This window comes from Lithobates pipiens, unplaced genomic scaffold (assembly GCF_037356315.1).
Source record: "Lithobates pipiens isolate NorthernLeopardFrog02 unplaced genomic scaffold, aLitPip1_a1.2 Scaffold_13, whole genome shotgun sequence".
Taxonomy (NCBI): domain Eukaryota; kingdom Metazoa; phylum Chordata; class Amphibia; order Anura; family Ranidae; genus Lithobates; species Lithobates pipiens.
Window position 1 is genome coordinate 21921045 of NW_027507718.1, and position 13634 is coordinate 21934678.

Below are 13634 nucleotides of genomic sequence, written 5' to 3' on the forward strand. Positions count from 1 at the left end.
GATTTTGGCATTGCTTGCAATGTTAGAGCAAGATAAGGCCATATAGGATGTCCCTAGTGGGCAACAACAGACATCTCTAAACATTTGAAGTGCTATCCATCACAAAACAATTTTGAAATATTAGTGTCACTTAAAAGGGATATCCTCTGAGTGAATTTGAGTGGAGGGTTATTACATTAAATGGTATGAAAATCTCAATACCATCCACAGCTCAACATTGCAGTTATGTAAGAGTACCAAGTAATTTGACTGCAGTTATACATGATCAGGTTTGAAATACTAGTTTAACCACTTGACCTCTGGAAGGTATTACCCCCTTCATGACCAGAACATATTTTGCTATTCAGCACTGTGCTTCTTTAATTGACAATTGCATGGTCATGCAGCACTGTACACAACTTAAATTTATATAATTTTTTTCACACAGATAGAGGTTTTTTTTGGTGGTACTTTATCACTACTGAGTTTTTATTTTTTGCTATGTAAACAAAAAAAAGACAGAACATTCTAATAAAAAAAAAGGTATTTTCTACTTTCTTTTATAAAACATATCCATTGAAATCAAAATTCTTTATAAATTTATTCTCCTACATGTTGTTGGTAAAAAAGAACCCCTGTGAGTGTATTTTAATTGGTTTGCGTTAAATTTATAGCATCTACTAACTATGGTATATACACTGTATTTGAAAATTGATCAATCCTGGTGTACTGATGACCTATCTCACTTCTTGAGGCCCTTAAAATGGCAGAACAGTACAAATACCCCCAAAATATCCCTTTTTGAAAAGTAGACAGTTCAAGGTATTAGACAATACACAATACACAAGAGGCATTTTGAGTTTTTTTAAGTTGTAATTTTTTATCACAATTTTTTGGAAAATTAAGAAATTAAATAAAACTTTATTTTTCACAATTTTTTTTCTTTTACATACTGTCACCAGTGCAATATAGCTCCATCATATGGTTGGTGTGGTGGTTATCAGGGATACTGAATGGTGGTAGTATGTAACATTTTATTTTTAAAATAATTTTATATTAAATGTTTTAAACAGTTTTTCTTTTTTACATTTTTTTTTACATACTTTTATCAGAATAGTTCAGTGTCACCATAGTGTGAGTTTGTGTTGGGGGGGGGGGGTGCGGAATCAGGGGTTTTTCTTAATTTACACTGTGTTTACTGTTACAGTGATGAACTGTAACAGCAATTGTTTAAACTGTCATGAATGGGTTTCCATTAATGACAGCTTGCTTTCTGTCTTTTTTTCTTGTATAGATTATATAGACTTAAGCTCCTTTTAAGTTTTAAGAGCTGTCTGTTTTAAGAGCTATTTGTCCTGGTTACCATTGTCACTAAGACAGCAAATCATGAGAAACCAACAATTTACAGTTGTTCTTTTCTTGGCTAGGGTAGCTAAGAGCTAACCACCCAACTGACCAATGCTCCCTCATTATAACCAATGCTACCCCCTTACTTATATAAGAACCACACAATACATGGGGTGGGGTTAAATGGCTGAAATCGACATTTTATTAACCACTAGGTGTCTGCGCTATAGCTGAAAGATGGCTACAGCACAGCGCCCAATTGCCGGAAGGGTGTCCCTGGATTTCCTCCTGTTTAGTTCTCCTCTGCGCGCCGCTGCAGGCCTGCATCGTGGAAATTCTGTGTTCGCTGTGTCCCTTGGACACAGGCAATCAGAGATCGTGCTAAAAGGCCAATCACAGCGGTCATTTAACACTCGATCGGAGTGTCCCATGAGAGATGATCTCATATGTAAACATGAGATCATCTCTCATTGCCAGCTCTCCCTCCTCACACAGAGACTGCGTGTGAGGAGGGAGAGCTTCCGCTCTGCAGCTTGTTAGTGTACACAAAAAAAATTGAAAATACAGTGCCTACAGTACCCATCAGTGCCACCTGTCTCCAGTGCCACCTATCAGTGCCATATGTCCCCAGTGCCACCTATCAGTGCCATCTGTCCCCAGTGCCACCTATCAGTGCCATCTGTCCCCAGTGCCACCGTCTCCAGTGCCACGTGTCCCCAGTGCTACCTGTCCCCAGCACAACCTGTCAGTGTCATCTGTCATCAGTGCCACATATCAGTGCCATCTGTCATCAGTGCCACCTGTCAGTGTCACATGCTGTTATCAGTGCCAGTAATCAGTGTCATCTGTCATCAGTGCCACATCAGTGGCACATGTCATCAGTGGCACCTATTAGTGCCATCTGTCATCAGTGCCACGTATTAGTGCCATCTGTCATCAGTGCCACGTATTAGTGCCATATATCATCAGGGCCACATATTAGTGCCATCTGTCATCAGGGCCACATCAGTGTCACATGTCATCAGTGCCACATATTAGTGCTATCTGTCATCAGTGTAACGTGTCATCAGTGCCACGTATTAGTACCATCTGTCATCAGTGCCACATCAGTGTCACGTGCCATCAGTGCCATCTGTCATCAGTGCCACATCAAGTGTCACGTGTCATTGTCCTGGAGCTCCAGGGCCTTCAAAAGTGTAATAGTTAGTCAACAAGTTAGATGTGTAATTTATGCTCCTAGAACACGTGATGGTGCTCCCTGCATGTTGGGCCACTCTAAGTGGCTAGGTTGTGAAAAAGTCCCACACGTGTGGTATCGTAATACTCAGGAGGAGTAGCAGAATGTATTGTCATTCAAACATCACTGAGACGCCTCGGTGGCCGCACCAATGCGGAAAGATTCACTCAAACGGGTCAAGACCCGCCTCTGACAAACATTTGTGAAAAACCACCACAAATTGAAACCTGGATAAACAGGAACCATCAGCATACACCAACAGGGGACCTCCTAAATGCGGACGTACCAAATAGAACTGTTCCAGAGCAGAAATTGACAAAGACCTGTAGTATTGCCCTGGAACAATTCCACTTGAACACCCCTGCCGCCCTGATCTGTTTTGGAACGATGTATTCTAATACGTGCCGATGAATCAGTAAATACCACATCCTCCCATAATACATTTTGCAAAAATGTTACTAAATACCTTGGAATGTCTACTTTCAAAAAAGGGATCATTTGGGGGGTATTTGTACTTTTCTGGCTTGTTAGGGTCGCAAGAAATGAGATAGGCCACCAGTACATCAGGTGTGATCATTTTTTTTATGATTTGCACCACAGATGGAGACTTTCACAAAGCCCAAATAATGTACACTAATTTGGGTTATTTTTACCAAAGATATGTAGCAGTATAAATTGTGGTCAAAATGTATGAAGAAAAATGAATCATTTGCACAGAAACTAAGAAACATGCATTTTTTTCCCCCCAAATTTTCGTTCTTTTTTCATTTTATAGCGCAAAAAATAAAAAACACAGAGGTGATCAAATACCACCAAAAGAAAGCTTTATTTGTATGAAAAAAGGACAAAAAATTAATTTGGGTACAGTATTATATAACTGAGTAATTGTCATTCAAAATGTGAGAGCACTGAAAGTGGTTAACAAACAGCTTTATTATTTATTTGAAATAACTAACATAATAATTCTGACCTAATCCAGATACATTGACTTTGATATCCTTGACAATACCATATACCCCTAACACTTAGCTGAGTTGCCACCCCAGCCGCAACCTACTGACTCAGGGCCTAAACCCAACTGAACTCAGTGACACAGGGTTCTTAACAATACCCGGTCACTACTCAGTGAACCGTTCCCATTTGAGGATACCATACCTCAGATGGTTCCCCACCATTTATCCAATGACCAGATTTAGGCCGCCGTCAAGGACCCCAAAACACCAAATACAGAAAATAAATAGCAAAAAAACAACGTAACCACAACAAGGCAGGAGGAAGGGAGGGATGTTCGTCCCCTGGTTCCTACTCTGCAACTGCTGAAGCGAAGCCCCACCTACCCAGCAACTAATAGTATCTACGCTCCCCCAACCTCCCTTTCTCCACGACCAATGGGTAAGAGCCTCGTTTAAAAGACAATACTTTATTTAACCCTCCGTTGACTGGATACCCTTACCACCCTGTCATCTAACCCCCCTGCTGAAAGCGTGCTGGTTCAGCTAAGGTCCTTTCTTCACTAGGGTAGCTAAGAGCTAACCACCCAACTGACCAAATGCTACCTCATTATAACCAATGCCACACCCTTACTTATATAAGAACCGCACAACACATGGGGTGGGGTTAAATGGCCGAAATTTACCTTTTTTTAACAAACAGCTTTATTTTAAATAACTAACATAATATTCTGACCTAATCCAGATACATTGATCTTGAGATTCTTGACGGTATCATATACCCCTAACATTTTTGTGTCTGAGGCACCAGCTAGCTGAGTTGCCACCCCAGCCGCAAGCTACTGACTCAGAGCCTAAACCCAAATGACCTCAGTCAGCCAAGGTTCTTAACAATACCTGGTCACTATGTAGTGAACCGTTCTCACTCGAGGATACCATACCTCAGATGCATGCACCAACAGGGGACCTCCTAAACGTACCAAAGAGAACTGTTCCAGAGCAGAAACTGGACAAGCACCTGTAGTATTGCTCCACAACAATACCACTTGAACACACCTGCCGCCTTGATCTGTTTTGGAACAATGTATTCTAATACGTGCAGATGAATCAGTAAATACCACATCCTCCCATAATAACCCCCAGCTATCCGTTTTGAGGGCTGACCAATTCACCAATCCGGAGGGCTCTGAAAAAGGCCAGCAAAAAAGCCATTCACATGCTGAAGAACAAACCGATCGCAGCCGTTCCTAGATGGCCCACAATATGGAAATAGACACAGGATGCAGAGCGTCACTGGTATAGCGACCCCTGTGATACCCCTTCATAGCTTGTCTGACCACAAAGGATTTGGTAAAATCCCCAACACCCTGTAACTTGAACCAGAAAGCTAGGCCCGCCAATATACAATCCACACTGACGCCCCCTGAACAAAATTAAGCACCACGAAATAAAGAACCAAGGAGAACACCTCCACCCCGAGCTCCACCCCTCCTACCTGTCAGTACTAGGTTCCCTTTAGGACCCAGCACAACTCACCTGACACAGCCTTTGCCTGGAAATAACAGTGATTGGCCAGCTCACCTTTAAATCACCTGTATCAGCATTCAATCAGTGCTTGTGTTAGAGTTTACCGTTATGTTTGATCCAGCTGATATCTGCTCTGTGTATTTCGTGTATGACCCGGCTCGTTTGACCCTGCTTGCTTGCTTCTGATTCGGTACCATTTGGACTCTGATCTACCTGTGTATGCCCCAGCTTGCCTAGACTACGCTTTGCCTGATTTTACTGTAGTAACTTCATCTGCAGCAGTGAACTACAAGCACCAGCTAACATCTACCTTAATCTGCAGCGGTGAACTACAAGTCCCAGCTGACCTGCTCTGCTTAGACCTGCTCATGGTATGTGCTCTTGTTCTTTGAACTCTTTGCATAATCAGCACACCTGAACTGTTACCTGTTATCTGCTCTTAGCCCGACACTACTTCCAACAGCAACAAACTCCATTACCACCAGGCCCTGGAGTATGCTTCCCACGTCACGAGACTCAGGTAATCCCTATCCCAATACAGCGGCGACTTCAATGCGATCTTCCACAGCCACCAGGGACAAGATGTCCAATGTTGCTTGGCTGCTGGTGCCAACACGCAAAACTCATCCCACTGAAAATGAGACAAAGCATCCGCTATCTTGTTACAAATCCCAGGAATGTGCACAGCATAAATGAAAGCATTCAGTTGCAAGCATAGCAACACTACAGGGCGCAGAAGGCGCACCACAGGCGGGAAGAAGCTGAGATGTTATTGATAGTCGTTAACACCCCCATTTTGTCACAGTAGAAGCGTAATTCCTATTGCTAAAGACATCCCCCCAAATTTTGACCGCCAGCACAATCGGAAACAGTTCCAATAATACCAGATTTTTTAAGCAACCCACCGAACTCCGTTCCTCAGTCCATTTACTCAGAAAGTATGCCAACCGATCTAGCCACATCTGTAAACAGGTACAAATCCGCATTGCTAACAGGACTTGTCATGCACAGGGATCGACCATTGTAGGATTCCAAAAAGGAGTCCCAAATCCTAAGGTCGGCCCACAAATCCTTAGTCAAACGAATGTTGTGCCGTGGGGCACTAATGCCTGCTGTAGTCAAGGACAGCCGGCGGCACAAATTTCTGTCCATAGGAATGATCCTGCAAGCAAAACTTCCCAAGTAAGGACTGCAACTCCCATAACTGAACCTTGTAGCTACTTACCACGCCGCTAACCTCCCTCCGCAGGGCCACCAGTTTGTCCATGGGCAAATGGAACTCCATGGCCATCTATCAATTGTTATGCCTAGAAAAACCAGCTCAGTCACCGGGTCTTACGTTTTGTCTGGGGCCAAAGGAACGTCGAATTGGTCCGCTATGTGTTGCAGCATCCCCAGCAAAACTGCCCAAGCATCGGAATCCGGCGTTCCAATGCAAATGAAATCATCCAGATAGTGGATGATCGAATTTAGGCTGGACACATCCCACACAACCCAAAGAACTAAAGGTTTCGAACAGAGCACAGGAGATGGAGCACACCATCGGTAGACAAAGATCGAAAAAATATGAACCTTGCCACTGACAACCCAAAAGGTGAACACTTTCAGGATGAATCCGGAGCAAGCAAAATGCTGCCTCCATGTCTGTTTTGGCCATCAAAGAACCACGGCCATACTTGCATACCCAGGAAACAGCGGCATCGAACAATGTATAGGTGACCGCACAGGCCTGTGGATCAATACCATTGTTAACCAAGCCCCCTTTAGGGTAGGAGAGATCATGTATCAAGCGGTATTTGCGGGGTTCTCTCTTGGGAAACACCCCTAGGGGGGACACAACCAGTCCCGGAAACAGACGAGAGGAAAAAGGGCTGCTCATTCTACTCAGGGAAACTTCCCTAGAAAGTTTCTCTGACATCACCTCTGGGTACTGGAGCGCCGAAAGTAAATTATTGGATGGAACAACAGCAAAAGTGCACGGGATACGAAATTTCTCCGTAAATACCCCCCAAGGAGTCGAGCAGACTCCTGATACAGGTATCTACTTAGGAAAGGAACCATCCTTTCCACCCTCTTTCCAGACATATGACCTGCCTGACATTTTCCTGATTTAAGTGAATGGTAATTTGAGTAAATGGCTGCTGCCACACCCGGAACATTCGTGTTTAAAATGACAGGTACTGCCGAACCTTTCTTCCTAGAGGTCGTTGTACCTGAGGTACCGGTCCCGCCAGCCCCTCCTGGAAAAAATGCATTTCCAACCCTGGCCGGAGTCATAAGTTTCATCCAGAGGCCAATATCCTTATGATCCCAGCAAATGGCAGGCCAGACTATCTTTCGTTGCCGGAAATGTCCATCATAACGGAGCCACGCCACACCACCATAAACCCTATTGGCCTCACCAATGGCGTCAGGTAACAAAAAAGAACCAAACAAATCTTTGGAGCTTTTTCACCAATCACACTAGCCAAAATCGCAAAAGCTTGAAACCAATTGGAAAATGTGCAAGGGATGAGGTGATAGCTCCTCTTCTCCTCCTCCTCTTTCTTGCTTTTATCAGGTTTTGGAGAACGATTTCAAAAGCTGCCCCGCAACCCCTGTTAGCTAACTAAACCAATATAAATGAATAACTAAGTGAATAAGTGAATGCTTGATATGCAAATAAATAAATGAATAAATAAATAAATAAATATATGATATATAAATAGGGGAATTACGTTAATCACACATCAATTAATAAGGAAAAAATCATAAATCACAATTCATCAGCTTGAAGAAAAAAAGACAGGGCTTATAAAATAAAGTCCTCTATATATTTCCTGTAAGGACACCATGGTGAATCCACACAAAACAGCAAACCAGTGCCGTCACCGAGAAGTGGATGCCGTTACCAGATGGAAATCAAAAAACAGCCTTAACAGTAAATCATCTGTGTCTTTCTCCATACATCAGACACTCATGGATCAGCTATCCCCAGTGTGTAGCGGCATCACACAAATAACTCCCACGATCAGCAATCCCAAATACCACTATCAATGGCTCAAAAAGAAGAGGATGCCCTCATAGTGTAAAACTGCTTAGGCAATTTATTAAAGTATATAGACAATTGCACTTACATTTAACATCTATTAAAACAGCACAGAAAATTTCCCCCTCGTATAGCGTGGTGGCATCACTGCATGCCTTTCGAGATGCGTTTTGTCACAAATGACGATGTCAATGGGTTGTACCCGGTCCAGGTTAAACTTTTCAAGGGGGAGCAAGGACAAGATTTCTACATACTCCCCCTTCCAAATCTTGTCCCTTACCTCGGGCTCAAGGTGAGCGCCCAGGGGTCCCTCGAAGCACACGTAGACCGCGCACTTCGCCGAATCTGCCAATCTCATATTTGACTCCTCCACCTCCATGGCCACACTGTCGTTCTCCATCTGAACCCCTGCCCTAGACCTCACCTGCACTGGGGGAAGGGGGGACTCCAAGCCCTGCCTCCTCCAGTACCCTCAGCAGAGTCTGCAGTGTCTCCGTCGCCACCCCATGCACCGCTCCCCCTCGAGCTTATGCAACAGTTCCCTCAGGCTGGCCAATACATCACGGGCAAGCACCTCTGACCCCTGAACAGAAGCCCTAACTCATGCCTCCCAACCCCGACCCCTGGCCCATCTACTACAGAAGGAGAAAGAAAAGGCAACATTGCAGAAGAGCACTCACCGGGCAGCATGGGGCCAGGGACCCTCCCAGTTGCGGATCCAGACTCCCTCGCTGCTGCCAGAATATCCTCTTCAAGCTCCCTCTCTTCCTCCATCTCCACCTGGGACTGCTACCGCATGTCCTGCCAACCTCCGAGCCCTGCGTAGCCAACATGCTAGCCACTTGTGATGTCCTCTGCACCATTCCTGACCTCCTGCCATTGCTGATGTCATCAGCATGTGTCCCGACAGTCCCAGGTCTCCCAGGCCCCAACTGTGACCCGTGGTGCGCGCCACCATCTTCCGTCCTCCCAGGGCAGACGTGCCCTCCCTCTCATGCCGTTCCTTTATGCTCAGGGAAGGGCCGCCGGCCGCACCAGGGGACAGGTCTATGCCCGCAGATCTCACTCTCCCTCGCCGGGCTGTCGTGCCGTCTGGAGCCTCGCCAGTCACAACCGACGCCTGTTCCGGAATCCGTTGAAGGAGGATGGGACTGGAGCCACACAGCGGTGAGTGCCCATCCCCGAGGGCTCCACTGGAGCCGGGGATTCTTCCCAGGCTTGCCACCTGCCAAAGCCAACGTGTGCTTGGCAGGGGGGCCTGAAGAGTCTGAACCTCCGAACATGTGGTGAGGCAGGCCCTGGTAGCGGGGGGCTCTGCCGGACCCCTTGAAGTGAAGCCAATACCTGGCTCTTCACCAATGCTGAGCCATGCACATTAGCTGCAGCCCTGAGCTGGGCCAGTAACTGGTCTGTTTTGCAGGGAGAGGAACGCAGATGCCAGCGAAACAGGATGTTCGTCCCCCGATTACTACTCTGCAACTGCTGAAGCCCCACCTACCCAGCAACTAATACCGTCTAAGCTCCCCACAGCTCCCTTTCTCCACGGCCAATGGGTAAGAGTCTTGTTTAAAAGACAATATCTTATGTTAACCCTCCGTTGACTGGATAACCTTACCACCTTGTCACATATCCCCTCCACTGAATGCGTGCCAGCTCAGCTACGGTCCTTTCTTTTACAACAATTTACAGTTGTTACCACAACAGAAAGTGACAGGTGGACACTTGTTCTGTCCCTTCACTAGAGTTTTCCTCTCACTTCCTGTTGGATTTTTGGGAAAAGAAGTGAAGAGAAAAAATAAAAATAAACTGACAATGGTTTAATCTCTTCACTACACTATCCAAAATTATAAAAAGCTTGGAGTGATGTAATTATGTTGATAGTTAATAAAGAAAGGTGTAGTGCTAACTCAAAAATAAATGTGTGATCACTTCATATAAATCTTCAACAATCAAATACATAAATGGATAAAAAAAATAACATATATAAGTGCCACTGAAATATATGATGGATTTCTTAAAAACAACAACATGTGTAGAGATGATCCCTTTTCTTTATCAGTAGTTAGGTAATATAACTCAGAGAAAACAAAGGAGATCATAGCGCAACAAGCTCTTCAAAATAGGTAAAGGCAGATAAATGTAGCAATGCCTACTTACATTTAAACGTGCTATATGTTAGCACCAACATGTACAGCACAAAGTGAACCTCCACGCCGTCCTAGCGGCCATAGCATGCGTTCCACAGCCCAGGGGTTGGAAATCAGCAAGACCGGATATGACATCAGTGGAAAGCATATTCACCAATCAATTCTGTTGCTACCTTGTGCTTCATACAAAGTCCCGTCCCCGTTGTTCTCCTCCTCATCAGTGAAAAGCAGACACATAGCCTCTATACATTTTGTGTTATACACGTCATCAGAAAGCTGTTTTATGTAATTATTTATATACCATCCCTGCCTGATGCCCCTGTAAGCTGGAAATCATTGAAGTAGACACTGCTAGTCCAGTGATCTCCATTTGCTTCCAGGTTCCCATTTGAGCACATGCCTTACCAAATTCTGAACACAGGAAGTCAGCTGCTCAGTACTGGTGCCATCCAGAGAATGCAAAGCATTTCTATGAGACCCACCTCGTCCAACCTGAGAATGCTGTATACTATATTCGTATGTTTTAAAGCATCTGTAGCTATTTGCATCAAATGGTTTTACTGTATGGTTGTTGTTCTTCTGTAATTCCATTTGGGTTATGTTATGTGGCCAGTTTAAATGCAGGTATTACTTAGCAACATACATTTTAACCTCACAAAGACATGTAGTATTGGTTACTAATATTACAAATTGCCAGCGCAAAAATAATTCATAGTTTTATTAATGCTGGTTTCACCCACAGAAATGTAATTTAATTTAAAACAAATCTATCATGCACACACTAGGTTTGTTTTTATCGAAATTTTACTTTAATTAGCTACACAAATTAGGTATTATTACTTTGTGTGAATTTTTATGTAATTGTATGTAATCTGAATCACCTAAAATAGCTCCGCGTTATTTCCATACTCTATTAGTGAATGCTCACAGTGATTGAATAGATTCAGGAAACACAAGGAAATTACATTTATTATGTCACAGTGAGTCAGATTAAATTTTCATAGCTCACCTCAGCTTAGCTGCAGGTGCAAATATGAAATGACTTGTTTCTCATTACAGACTTATAGCCTTAAGCAATCCTGAACAGCAAGATTCAAATGGATGAGTTACCATATGATAGAATGTTCTTTTATAATTCTTGACAATTGTATAGAAAACCTTTGTCTCCTAAAAATAAGAAAAGTGCTATCCTAAATGCCATTGAAAGCATAATCATACAACAGTGGTAAAGCAGGTTCTGAGGCACATATAAAAAGCTGTGGAATCCCTTGTAAAAGTCTGGTAATTTAGTCATTGAGACATTTAAACTGGTTTTGTATATATTACATTTTTTTTTTTAAAATACACCGTGGTGGATTAATAGTGTGCTCTTCACAGAACTTTGTGTCCACTTGTATATTCATTTTAAACAGAAGAAATGTCCACACCGTAACATCCAAATTTTGGAGGATATTTCATTCAAAATCAGCAAAATGCAATAATAGTAATCACAAAATGTTTTAATAAGAGAAAGATTATAACCAAAATAAGTAGGCCTAGCCTCCCCATGTGCATTCTGCTTTAAGGGAGTTTAACATTTTTGTTAGAAATAAGGAAAGATGCGTTTGCCCCTTTGGATTACTGATAATCTTCAGACTTCTTCAGAGTCCTGCTCATTTGACGCACAGTGCTTGATGATTAGCCCTTGTTGGTGTAATTGGGTCGAGACAAATTCAACACAGACATCACTTTAGAATCTGAGTTACAAAGCAAGTAGAAATATACTATAATTCCAGGTACACATAGGCCAAAAATCTGCAGAAAACGGTCAGGTGACTTTTGTCCTGTGTGTACAGTTCCCTGTCTGAAAAAGCCGGTCTCATGACGTTTCTGACGAACAGGCATGCTGGAAAACCAGTATCCGATTCAACACTGGCAGCCAATGGCTGTGAGCGCTCACTGGTGTGTTCTAGTGGTATGTACCAGGCTTAAGTGATCAAGCTGAGCTTGCGTGTTCCAAACCTATAACCTAAAACCAAAGGTCATTTTGGGATATGAGCCCATGTGATCAACTAACACTTTCTTATCTTTTACTATATTATGTAATGAATACTTTAGTTACCGTATCCATTCTTAGCAGTCTCTTGGAAAGCTGAAGTTCCTTTTAGTCAAACTGGTAATGTACTAGTAGAATTTTGCCAACATTTTTTTCCTTTAAACATGTTTATTTTAACAACAGTGATGGGAAAATTTGAAGGAGCAGAATTACTAATTTTTCTCGAACAAAAAGTTTCTAACAATGAATGTGGTTTTTGTTCAGGACAGTCCATTAATTTCAAAATTGTCTGTTAAAAGCAAACAAAATTTTGAAGTACGAACAACATTCATCAAAAGTAGCTGGGAATTTTCCTACAAATTTTCATACAAATGTTCATATGAATGTTTGCTTGAAAATCTGCTAGTTAATGGCCAGCTTTAGCTGCACACTGGAGGCAACCACCTGATGGACAGTTCTGAAATTTAAGATGGCCGTATACATTACAATCCAATCCTACAGTTTTTGTGCACTCTTCAATAGATCTACCAAACAATTTAAGGACCTATCTTTACAATCCAATGGTAGATTTAAAGCAGAATTCCACTATTTTTTATAAGTTGCTTTCATTCGCATACAGTTCTAAATGTATATAATTGTTTTTCTTATTATGTCTTAATACCTTTATTTTAAATGTGTCGGTGGCACTTCTGGTCATCATCAGACAATTCCCTTGGGCTCCTTCGAAATCAGTGTCATCAATCCCAGGAGTCCAAGGGAATAATTACCTGATTATATTTTGATTGACAGATTGCCATAACAACGGGGCAGGAACTTCTGCTGCAAGCTACAAACTGCACCGCGCAGTGTCTGTACTGCACAGGCATGAGATTGGGAGGTAGCCAGCTAAATCTAATCCCTGAAAAAACAAGAGTGGGCTTCAGATGCCCAGAGCCGTGATTAAAAAAAGACACACTTATGCAAAAAACTGTCGGATATACTTTATGTATTTGATACGTAGATGTACAAGAATGAAAATCTCAATAAACATAAAAAAAAAAAAGAGACACTTAATTACATTTGCAACAGTATCCAAATAGTCATGTACAATCTGTGCCAATCATGAGGGTGTTTTTAGAAAAAACTGATTATGGTGACTGGAGCTCCACTTTAAAGAAAAATGTTCCATCAAACCAAAGTGTATGATAAGTTTGAGTCTTTATTGATATCTCTAGCTCCTTGCGAAACTGTGGAGTATTTGGTCCTTTCTAAAGAACAGCTCTCCCACTCTTTGTGACCAGATTTGGTTATCATGGCAGAGCTGGATAAAACTTTGGCACTATGGTAGTAGCCAGACACATTTACTAAAATTAAAATACAACAATTAGGTAAAGCAGTGGTAGGA

The 13634-nt window shown here is 42.7% G+C and overlaps 1 protein-coding gene across 6 annotated transcripts in view; it reads left to right on the forward strand.

Annotated features, from left to right (window-relative positions):
- Window positions 1–13634, forward strand: part of PRUNE2 (prune homolog 2 with BCH domain) — a 483266-nt gene that overhangs the window by 421525 nt on the left and 48107 nt on the right. The gene's annotated exons all lie outside the window — the stretch shown is intronic.